The sequence below is a fragment of the Hyperolius riggenbachi genome, chromosome 3, assembly GCF_040937935.1.
Source record: "Hyperolius riggenbachi isolate aHypRig1 chromosome 3, aHypRig1.pri, whole genome shotgun sequence".
NCBI lineage: Eukaryota > Metazoa > Chordata > Amphibia > Anura > Hyperoliidae > Hyperolius > Hyperolius riggenbachi.
This window is the reverse complement of record NC_090648.1, coordinates 343,614,493-343,626,300: the sequence shown is the minus strand read 5'-3', so window position 1 is coordinate 343,626,300 and position 11,808 is coordinate 343,614,493. Positions and strand designations below refer to the sequence as shown.

Here is an 11,808-nt window from a genome sequence, read left to right as displayed (position 1 = left end):
TGCATAATTTTGTATAAACGCCAGAATATTTGCATCTCATTGATCATCCCTAGTCAGGAGTACCTGTGGTTCTTCCAAGGGGAGATAAAAGACACACAGAAGAGAACTTGGAGCCCCTTGTGGTGTAGTATGTAAAGTAATGCAGAAAGGCATGAAAACAAATGCAGTACTTACAAAACCAGGCTGCAAAGATGGATTTTCACTTGAAGGTGGTATCGCCGACCACCAAGAGAGGGTTGGCTACTCAAAAAAAGGGATGGTAGATGAAAGAATGTAAAAAAATAATTGGCCAAACTAAAAACCGCCCCCATAGGGGTTCAGAAGGAGGCACCTCAAAGAATGTGTGAAATGATTAAAAACTGTTTTAAAGGCAAGAAAAACTTACCTAAAGAGGATAAATTATGTAGGATACAAAAATAGTTTATTCAAAAACACCAGACAATGCATTTTGCCGGCATCCACCTATTTTCTCAGGTCAATAAAACAGTGTTTCAAGATAAGAGTGAATTAGCCCGGAGCACCTATCTTGCAAGTTTTGCCCCTTCCCAGTAATGCTGCCGCTTCAGTACTTCCTTCCTTCCCAGACTACTGTAAACCATAGCATTTTGGTCCATATCCTATTAACTTTACTTTATTTTCAACCCTTACCAATAAAACACCTTCAAAGCTCCCAACATGAAATGACCCACAATAAAATTAATATTACTTTTTTTTATTTTTTTTTCCAATGATTTAATGCTGAAAATGGATCATTATCTTCTTTGAGAAAACCTAGGGCAAAAGTTAAGTGGATAAGAGCCTATGTGTTCTTCAGAGAATGAGAATCATAAATAAAAGTGTAACCTGCTGCCCCACTGTAGTTGGATCTCGGCCAAAGTGGGCCAGAATCTAGCATGTGTACAGTGGCTCTGATACATTGCCAAGAGATCCAAAGTACTGGATCATCTCAGGTAAATGCAGGCTGAGAACATTGTTCTCCACCTTACCATTCCCACTCCAAGCTCTTCTTGTGTGGTTGTCTCTCCGCCCCCTTCCATAGCAACATGATGTGTTTCTAAGCAGTAGCACCATATAGACTGCTGACAAGCAATGACAATCTGTACTATTAATCACAAGCCATTCCCCCCTCCTCAATTTAAACAGTCGAATTAACCATTTGTCTGCTTATTGTGCAGTCAGAGAGGGTCCATGCTATTAAAAAAAATATGCATATCAAATGATCATTGATGCATGTTGGTTGACTCGGTTAATGTCACCCGAACAGGGCCGGAGCTACCATAGGAAAAATGGGCAATTGCCCCAGGGCCCCAGAGCCTGTAAGGGCCCCCAAGGTGTCCCTCCCCCATCTTAACTGTTGCTCCCCAGGGACTCTGCAGAGTCTGTTAAGTTTGGAGTTGATTGGGGGAGGGTCAGTAGCCAGCTCAGGGGCCCAGGAGGGAAATTTGGCTGCAACAAAGGGACGCTTTTTGGTCTGGGGGGTGTCTGTTAGGGGGCCCCCAGGCTAATTTTTCCCTAGGGCCCAATTGTTACTTGAACCGGCCCTGCACCCGAAGGTGAGAAAACTTCAATCTCTCACCCCAGACTCTTTCATACAAGCTTTTGGGGAATGAAGGTCGAATGATAAATTATTGTCTATGACGCTAGATAATATTGTGCACAGAATTAAAAGATCAGCCTATACCCTTATTACTAACAGCACAGTGGCAGCCAGGAATGCTGCTGCACAGAACAAGATGATGAAACCACACCATAGGTGGTAGAAGCCTGGAAGGAATTTAATTCAAATGCATGTATACTATGAGGCTCCTCCCCCTTTCAATAGACAAATAAATCAATTGTTTGATTGCACAAAAGCTGTGTTCCAGAGTCAAGAGGTTTATATAGAACTCTTCCCACTACAACATAGACATAGAGGATTTTTTGCATTCTTTTTCCTTTTTTGGCAACTCCCTCATTAAATCACTTAACATTTTTCAGAATAACTTAAAATCTCTCCTCTAATCTTACCTATCCCATTTTAACCAGTTAGAGACCTATCATTTTTTGCTTCTAACCTATTCAGTACATCACACAAAGCTTTATCTTCCATACCGATCACCAATTCGCGTCTATTTAATTTCGGCGCGGGTTAATTGGACACAGGTGAGCCGAATGAGGGAACATCCTGCTACCGCTAAAATTCCTGGGAGCATTACATACTCTTCCCCCTCTGATTCTTAGCAACTCAGATGGAGAAGGAATACAGTGGCCTCAATTCACTTAGCTTATCTCCTGTCTTTAATAATAATTTCTAGAGTTGTTACCATGGTGATAAGGCATGTAGTATTCAGGCAACATTTTACCTCAGGCAAACCTAGTTAACTCTTCTGTCCTTAAGTTAACTCTCCAATCCTTAAAATAACTCCAGAGTTAAAGACAGGCTGTTAATTAACTGCGTGTGAAAATAACTACAGAAGAGGTAAATTAACTACAAAGGAGGTAAATTAACTACAGAGGAGGTAACGTAAGGAATGAAGAGATAAGATAAGTCTCTCACTGTGTGGAGGTAAGTTTTCTCTTGCCTTATTATCTCCAGCATGATCTTAGTGAATTGAGGCCAGTGTCTGGCGATTGCCGGATCCCCAAATTACCCGTGCGGGGTCGCGTGTCATAGCATTGCTGCTATAGCCACACCAATCTCAAGCGCTACTCATCCGGCACTGTGCGCTGAGAACAGGCATCCCACAACAACTCACCTTACCCCTCGCATCAGTATTAAAGCCCTACAGAACGTATGCCCAAATGGGCAGGGTTCTCTTTCCTGTTGTGTCTTCCCATTGCTGTATTATCATGCATGTTCAGTATATAATACAAGAATGCACTGAATTATGATTAGCTTACTAATGGTTGGCTAAATTATATTATGAGAGTAGTGGTTATATAAGATAATGGCCTCAATTCACTAAGATCATGCTAGAGATAATAAGGCAAGAGAAAACTTACCTCCACACGTGAGAGAGTTATCTTACCTCTTCATTCCTTAAGTTACCTCTCCTGTAGTTAATTTACCTCCTCTGTAGTTAATTTACCTCCTCTGTAGTTATTTTCACATGCAGCTAATTAACAGCCTGTCTTTAACTCTGGAGTTATTTTAAGGATTGGAGAGTTAGAGAGTTAATTTAAAGACAGAAGAGTTAACTTTAGGCTTGCCTGAGGTAAAATGTTTCCTGAATACTACATGCCTTATCACCATGGTAACAACTCTAGAAGAGTTATTAAAGACAGGAGATAAGTTTAGTGAATTGAGGCCAATGTGATTTAATATAAAAATAATTATATTAATGACAAGAATATTTAAAGTTGAATGCTGAACTAATATACAAACTGCCCAGGCTGTAAGTGGTTAAACCATAACTGCGGACAATAAATTGTTTAGACGTTTGTTGGAGAACTGTTAAATATACAGATTTCACGTTGGCACCTGGCCCAGGACCGTATTCTTTCGGAGAATTCCAAATCTGTTTATACAAAGTAAAGACACCAGTTAATGAGTAATCCGTGTATCTGCGGGACACAACCAGTCTTATGTGGCTGTCGGCAAAGCTACAACCTCATTTCTACACACAGGATTCTCAACTTCACTGGCAAAACATTTATCCAGAAAATATTTGCGACAGCATGGAAAATATGAACATGTGCTGAAAACTACTAAAGGTAGATAACAGGATCTTTATCTGTTCTATTTCTGGAATGCCAATATATGCATACATGTATACACATACAGTATTTGAATGATATATTTTAATTTGCAGGAAAGACCAGACAAATATTTTCTCAAGATCAGCTCTTATACATTATTAATACATCTTAAACCAATCTTTGGTGTTTATTGCAGTTTAAATAAAGCATTGTTTTTTTTGTTCAGTTTTCTTGGTTAAGCCAAGACTTTATGCTGTTTATTCAGTATGCATTGTACAGGGAGCCTTCAGTTTATGCCAGAACTGTATTCTGGGATATTGTGTGAAATGCAAATTTGCATTACTACCTTAAAGGGAACCCGAGGTGAGAGGTATATGGAGGCTGGCATGTTTGATTCCTTTTAATAATGTACATTGCCTGGCTGTCCTGCTGATCCTCTGCCTCTAATACTTTAATCCATAGACCCTGAACAAGCATGCAGATCAGGTGAGAAATCTGACAAGATTAGCTGCATGCTTTTTTCAGGTGTGTAATTTAGACCCTACTGACCAGAAAGATCAGCAGGATAGCCAGACAACGGTATTGTTTAAAAGGAAATAATTATGGCAGCTTCCATAGATCTCACACCTCGGGCTCCTTTGAAGAGCAATCCCAAATGACCATGGGCACCATTTCTCCTTTCGATGTTAGCACCCCAAAGCTAAGTCTATCAAGAATGATATCTTCACTTTTCACGACCCCTACTGAGTAGTATGTTTATGGTTATATATGTTACCTGCATATTTTTTGATGATTTCTCTTTGTTGTTTGCAGCCATAACTGTTTGTATTATGCTAGGACATTTCAGCATGTCCTATTTGTTTATGCTTAAATAAATAAAAAAAAATAATTGTTACAAAAAAATTTCAAATTTGCAGAAAGGAAGGATGGGACCTGCAATAACAATTTCACCTGGTCCCATCACAGGTCAGATTGTTTTAAAAATCTTTAATAATGTGCTAAACTGGTGATATATTTGCAAAGTACTAAAAAAAATCTCTGTAGTGTCCCAATACTACATGTGTAGAATAAAGCAGAGTACTGGGGATGTGTTTGGGAGACAGAACCTTCACAACTTTCCCTTACTATGTCACCCCCACAATGTGGAATGCTCAGTTCACTTGCTTTTACCTATATCATTCTAAGCAGCTCATACATTTCAAGGAAAAGTTGCGTACATAGGCTTGAGGGCTCTCGGCCACAGTGGTCAGAGTCATCTTTGCCTAAATATCTAGCATGCATACGGAGCACCGGATGCATTGCTAAGAGATTCTGAGTGGCAGATCATCTCCACCGAGCACATTCTTGTGTTCCCAACCCCTCCCATTTGAAGCCTCTGCCATCGTTGCTCCTCCCCACTCCATAGTAACAGAACACGTCACTAGCCTGTAGGCTAGTGTTTGTATTACACTCAGCCTGAACTGTCACAGCCTAAGGGGTTAAGTACCCATCTATGCAGGTGACATTTTTGTGCATGTGCACCTCAGTAGCTGATCAGATTACTTTAAATTTGTGTAATACAAACACATGTAGTATGTGAACTCCCTGTAATATATATATTTGAATGCTATTTATTTTCAAGGCCTCTTTCATAGTGCGACGTTAAAGTCGCACATTAGAAAATGTTTCAACGCAGACTAACACACAGCAATACTAAGTATGTGCGACATTCACAGTGCACATGTTATTAGCTGCGTTGGACTGTTTGCACATGCTCAGTAATGACTTGGAAGCAAACTTTTTATTCCCTGTATGCTCTACTGTATATGACGATAATGGGTCATTAAGCTGCGTTGTGACTTTTTTGGTGAGTTGCATTGTAATTTGTGTTGTGACTTTAACGTCGCATCAAAAAGCAACTTCCTACTGTGAAAGAGGACTAAGAAATAGAAAGCTTGTTTTCACAGACTGAAAAATTTATATATTTACACATTTATTAATACTTTATCTAAAAGTTTGCTAAGGCTTTCTGTGGTAGCAGATCTGGTAAGTGATTGTGAAATCTGAAATTTCAGCCTGATTGCAATATGCTGAATACTCACTGTTACAGATCCTGTGATTTCTAGCTGGTACATGCTGAGTAAAGGATGACTAATATCCTTCTTAGAAGGAATAGTGATACATCACATGCACGGTTGTGCTGGTGCTACTGATGATGTCTTAGTTAATCCCAACATGACATTTTATTAACTGCAAGAGATTATAATTGGCTTTTTACTGTAAAATGTGATGTAAACCTAAAGTGAAAATAAAAGTATAAGAAGGCAAGGGCCTTGCTGAGCTGACAAACAAACAGAAGTAATATAACCCTTTGAACTTTCCAGAGAAAAACCTTATCAGAAGCCTTTTTATGAGACATACAACTGTTTGGCTTCTATTTACTTTGCTGGAAACAAACTTAATTTGACAAGATGTTGGACAAGCTCATTTTTCAGAAATTTCAACTGTAATTTTTAACTATTGATGCACTGGAAAACTGAAAGGGACTTCAAACATTGTTTTAGTAGGGCTAGTTCTATACAGTGCTATGTTTATCTCATCATGTCACATGCCACTTCAGGTGTGCTCTAAGAAAAAAGATTCCATTCTACCTTCTGCTGAGTTGTGGCCTACATTTTGTTTTCACCAAGACTTTTTCCCTAATGATTCATGTGCTGTTCAGAGATTGTGTCAGCCATCTGGCAAATAAAAATGCTTAGGGTGGGCAGTGGAAATAGAGGTAACTGAAGCAAACCCCAATATTAGGAATCCCACAGCGAGGCAGATTTCTGCTTCATGCAGATGTTCTGGTTTGGTTGAGGGAACATAAGAAGTGAGGAATACACTTCAAGATGTTTGGCTCAGTATTCCTCTCACTTGTTTAATTACTTTAAGTGAACGTATAATGATTATAAAAGCTGCCATTGTTGCACCCTAGCTGCCATGGTGACAGTTTGTCTAGTAGATTCTGGTGCAACATGTGTACATCTATCTTCTTGGGAAGATAAACATTCTTTGCAAAGTAAGTGGTTAAAGAGGGCTTCCAGAGTAAAAACAAAAATCCAGCAGCCTGCAAGTAAAAGAAAGTTATATTTACCCGAGAAGCCTTGTCCTGCGATGCCGTCCTGAAGTCCCAGCATCGCCCAACTTCCGGCGCCTGCCCCCGCCTCCTCTCTCTCCCTGGAGAAAAACGCCAATCTATTTACTGTAGTAAATAGTTTGACGTTTTTCTCTGTGGGTGATGCAGGGACTTCGGGACGGCATCGCGGGACAAGACTTCTCGGGTAAATATAACTTTCTTTTAATTGCAGGCTGCCAGATTTTCATTTTTACTCTGGAGGTCCTCTTTATTAAGGGACTTGGGGCTCTCAATCTCTGAGGAACAGTGGCAAAAGCATCCTAGATGTCAAAGGTTCATCGAATGTGAACATACAGGAAATGGGTACAAGAGAAGATTGGAGGAGGCAGTATTTTGACTGCTTATGACCGCACCGACTGCAGTACATCACAACTTAGGCTGTCTAAGCAGATTATAATTTTGCATGGAGTATGTACAGTAGATATAATAGGGTCCCTAGGTAGGTATATATATATATATATAATATATATATATTTGTTTAGGAATCGTCCTTTTTCTACTTGCCTCCGGCCCCTTCTCTTTTTCCATTCTACCTCTTTCCTTTTTACCATAACAGTTTGAAGGTTTTCAAATAGATTTGGCACAGATCTGGTTATTTTGTTAAATCCATTGTTTCATTGTATGGTCATACAATAATGATAATTTAAATCAACAATAGGTTACTGCCCTTTTTCTGCCTCACAATGCACGGTGAGCTGCTTACCTGGACCATAGGACTGATGAAAAGGGAAAGAAGCTACTTGCTTTATTTGTATTTTAAGTATTTTTAAAGTGAATGGGAGCCGCATTTAAAAAAAATAAAGCAAATACTTACCTAAGGAGAGGGAAGGCTCTGGTCGTATAGAGCCTTTCATATCCTCTCTCGGTGCTCTCTATCCTGTGCTGGCTCCCTCCCCCCTGTTTCGATCCCCCGCCGAATGGGTATTTGGAAGTCTTCCGGAGCTGTGTCCTCCTGAAGACGTGCGGCTCCATACTGCACAGGCGTGAGCCTGCAAGAGACCGTGCTTGCGCAGTGCAGGGCCGCCCTTCTTCAGGAGCACTCGGGCTCCCTGAAGACTTCTGAAGCTTCCTTCTGCCGGGAAAAGCAGTATTTGACTAATTTAGTCAAATACTGCTATCGGGCAAGCCAGCACCGGAACGAGGGGACCAGGAGAGGAACGGGAAGGCTCTATACGACCCAGAGCCTTCTGTGGTGATATATTGGGGTGCTGATGCTGTTAAGGATAATACAGTAATATATTTTCATTTTCCCATTTTTATATCTGCTGTGGTATGTCAAAGGTGTAGAGATGCAGGCTAGATTCATGGACTGTTCATGTATTTGTGTGGGTGGGTCACTAGACCTACATTTGCATCTAAAGAGGTCTTCAGTGAATATGACCAGTCACCTTCAATAGGCAAGGAAGCAGCTCATTAAGCCACTAGCAGTCACTTTTGATCTACTGTCCCAGGTGTGATTGTCTGCGTCTGTCTACAGGATTACAGGCAAACTGCTACCTGTAACCAAAATTCAATCTTTTCATGGATGTGCTAAAATACACTTTAACCAAGGAAATAATGTGGAGGAAGCTTTTTGATGTCTGCAGAGTTCAATGGGTGAGATTGTGTCCTGCCAAACTTCAAGAAGCTAAAACAGGAACCCCCTTTGAAGTTTGCATATCACAAGAAAGATTATGACAAGCGTTCGGTGATGTCACAAACGGGGAAACTGCATTAGTTCCTGGGGGCTGGACATTCAATGCCCCAGGGGACACTTCGGACTATTTAAGCTGGCCCAGGACAGCCACCGGTGTCTTCTCTCGGAGGTAGCGAATAGCTAGGGAGGATCACGACTCCTGGTCGAAACGGCGTCCTCCCGTCAAACAACGTTCTAACCTAAGCTGGTAACGTTCTTTTTTCCCCCGTTTATTTTTACGCAAATATCCGTGTGTGTTATCTTTGTAACTTTTATCTAGTAACTATTTTTATTTTGTTTTTTGTAATCTTTTTGTATATATTAAGTTCTGCACTGTTCTATGTTTTTCTGGAATATTAAATTATTATTTAATAAGCTTGACTTCTGCCGTACTAAACTAACACTCATAGCCTAGAAGAGACTGAAGTGTAACCGTGTATAAGTTTCATGCTTAATTGTACGCTTGAGCAACACTACCGTAGGAAATTGTAATTGCATTGTGTGTGGGGGCGTTTGTCATACGTTGGCCTAAGCGCGCAGCTGACCCAACGTACGAACAACGCCAGTGCGAGTAGCGACAGCAGAGTGGCTAACAGTATCGTTCGGAACGACTGTTAGTGGGTCTTTGCTTCACGACAGTGTAAGATTGCAACTGTGTGTGTGTGCGTGGCATTCCCGTATTTGGCCTAAGCGCAAAGCTGACCCAAATACGAAAACGCGGAGTGCGCGCTGAGGACTCGACAGCAGAGTGGAAGTGTCTAGCGAACCGCTAGTGGTGGCAGTGAGAGGTGTTCTGAGGGGTCCCAGCCTTGTTTTAGCTTGACTAAGGCTGCTTCCCCTCTCAGTCTGGTCAAACCCGCAGTCGGGAACCGTATACGCAGGCGTGCCGCGGGCCGGTTCCTGACACCTTCCCTCTCCTTGGGTAAGTATCTGTCTCATTTTTTTAAATGCGGTTCCCATTCACTTTAAGACCCTTGTGCGAGGGCACAAATATTCTACGTTCTGGTTAAATATCATTTTTTTCATACATCCAATTTTAAACTGATTCGATGTAATGCCCATTTTTATGTTGCGAGAAAAATGGCATCCCAGCCGTGAAGCATGGGGGTGAAAGAATTATATTGGCCTCAATTCACTAAGATCATGCTGGAGATAATAAGGCAAGAGAAAACTTGCCACCACACAGTGAGAGAGTTATCTTATCTCTTCATTCCTTAAATTACCTCCTCCGTAGTTAGGTTCCCTCCTCTGTAGTTAAGTTACCTCCTCTGTAGTTATTTTCACATGCAGTTAATTAACAGCCTGTTTTTCACTTTATAATTCTGGAGTTATTTTAAGGACTGAAGAGTTAACATTAGAGATCTCACCTTAACTTAAAGACAGAAGAGTTAACTTTAGGTTTGCCTGAGGTAAAATGTTTCCTGAATACTACATGCCTTATCACCATGGTGATAACTCTAGCAACGTTATTAAAGACAGGAGATAAGCTTAGTGAATTAAGTCCATTGTGGGGTGCTTTGTTGCAGGAGAGGAGGGAGAGGTACACTTCACAAAATAAATAGCATCATGAGGAAAACAGATGTAGATATACTGCTAACGTGTGACAGATACAGTATAATGGTGGGAATCTTAATACTACAACTAGAACAATGAATAACAGAAATAAAAGCAAAGGATAACAAATAGTTAATGTTTTTAATCCTACTCTTACAACAACAAAAAAACCCTTTTTTATGTGGTTACACCTCTTCAGTGAACTTTTAACCTATCACCTTGACATTCCTGTGCAGCTATGCCTTTGTGTTGTGTGGGTTGCAAAAACTTCCTCAGTGAAAATGACAACTGGACAGTTTGGAATGATTCACACCGTTTACCATGGCTCTTAAACAAAACAAAACAAAAAAATTAGATAAATACTACTGGACTCGTTTTTGTGTTTGACAGACCTTTTGTTGCTGCACAAGAAACATTTTCAGATCAGGAGAGATTAGAAATAATTATTCTAGACATTGGATACAATTGACAATCATTCTGTAAATGTAAAGTGTTTGCCTTTCACCTTTATAAATTCCATGATTTCTGTGTGAAACTTAAAAAAAAATGTGAGCCTCCTTCATAGATGTCTAAAAGCGCCTCAAGGATAAGGAAATACATTACTGGATAACATGCACCTCAAGGATAAGGAAATACAATACTGGATAACATGCCCTGCTCACCTCCAACAACAACAACAACAACAGCCAACAACATTTGTAAAGCAATTTTCTCCCGTGGATTTAAAGCTCATAAGCATGGCTCAGACCAGTAATTGGTTAATTTGGGAATTGTGGTACAGAGGAAGACTTCTACAAGTCCGCAGAAGCCAGGCTAACCAGGTGGCTTTTCAGTCTGGATTTGAATAACTCCAGGGATGGGGCTGTCTTTACTGGGTGTGGTAGGGAATTCCAAAGGGTAGGAGCAGCATGACAGAAAGCTGTCAAATAACATAGATGGGGAAGGAGGGAGTGCACTGGATTAAAACCCTGGTTGCAAGGGTCAGTAACAAGAAAGAATGGTGCAGGGTTTTAATCCAGTGCACACCGTTTCCCCGTCTGTGTTTTTTTGTCAGCATGCACACAGCTTATGCTGGTGTATGTGCATGGTGCGCATGGATACATTATGTTAGCTCCCTTGTGCGATTGGTATGATGCGCTATCTGTCCCAGGAGAGGACGTCAGGATGTGTGTTCCTAATCCCTAGATAGGTTTGATGCAATGAATGTTTGCATGTACATGTTACAGAGCCAGAGTTAGGACACCTACGTTTCCCTGGGTACTTCTGCGCAGTATAAGTGACTAAGCATAAGAATGCATTCTTCTGTGAACGAAGACCCTGGCTTTTAACTTAGCTGTAGGGATAACAGTGGTGCCTGGATGAGTGAATCTGTGAATGCATTTGTTTGAACATTTGCATGTGAGTGTGCAAGGGTTAACTGGTTTTTGATCCTTGTAAAGGCCTCTTGATAGCAACATGGCTCAATCGCGATACTTCACTAATGCTGCCGCTCCTATGTTAATTATAGTAGTAGTCGCTGGGCTAGTGAAGTATCATGGTCGCACTACAGCATTATTGCATGGCATTTACAAAGATTGGCTGTTGGTAAGGAATGCACGCTACACTCGCAGCGCTGTACAGTGTAAATAGACGGCGGTTGGGCGTGCAATCTCCTGCAAAACCCCTTCCCAGGACTTGACGCCAATTGGCGTTAGGGGTCGTTAAGTAGTTAATGCATGCAATAAGATTTAACTCACTTAATGAA

At 40.8% G+C, this 11,808-nt stretch overlaps 1 protein-coding gene across 1 annotated transcript in view; it reads left to right on the top strand.

Moving 5' to 3' along the window:
• Positions 1–3,579: 3,579 nt before the first annotated feature.
• The window catches only part of NR1H4 (nuclear receptor subfamily 1 group H member 4), a 178,171-nt gene continuing 169,942 nt past the window's right edge, over positions 3,580–11,808 (top strand). Inside the window, exon 1 of the mRNA XM_068276980.1 lies at positions 3,580–3,693. The gene's annotated coding sequence lies outside the window, so the exon portion shown is untranslated. The remainder of the gene's footprint in view (positions 3,694–11,808) is intronic.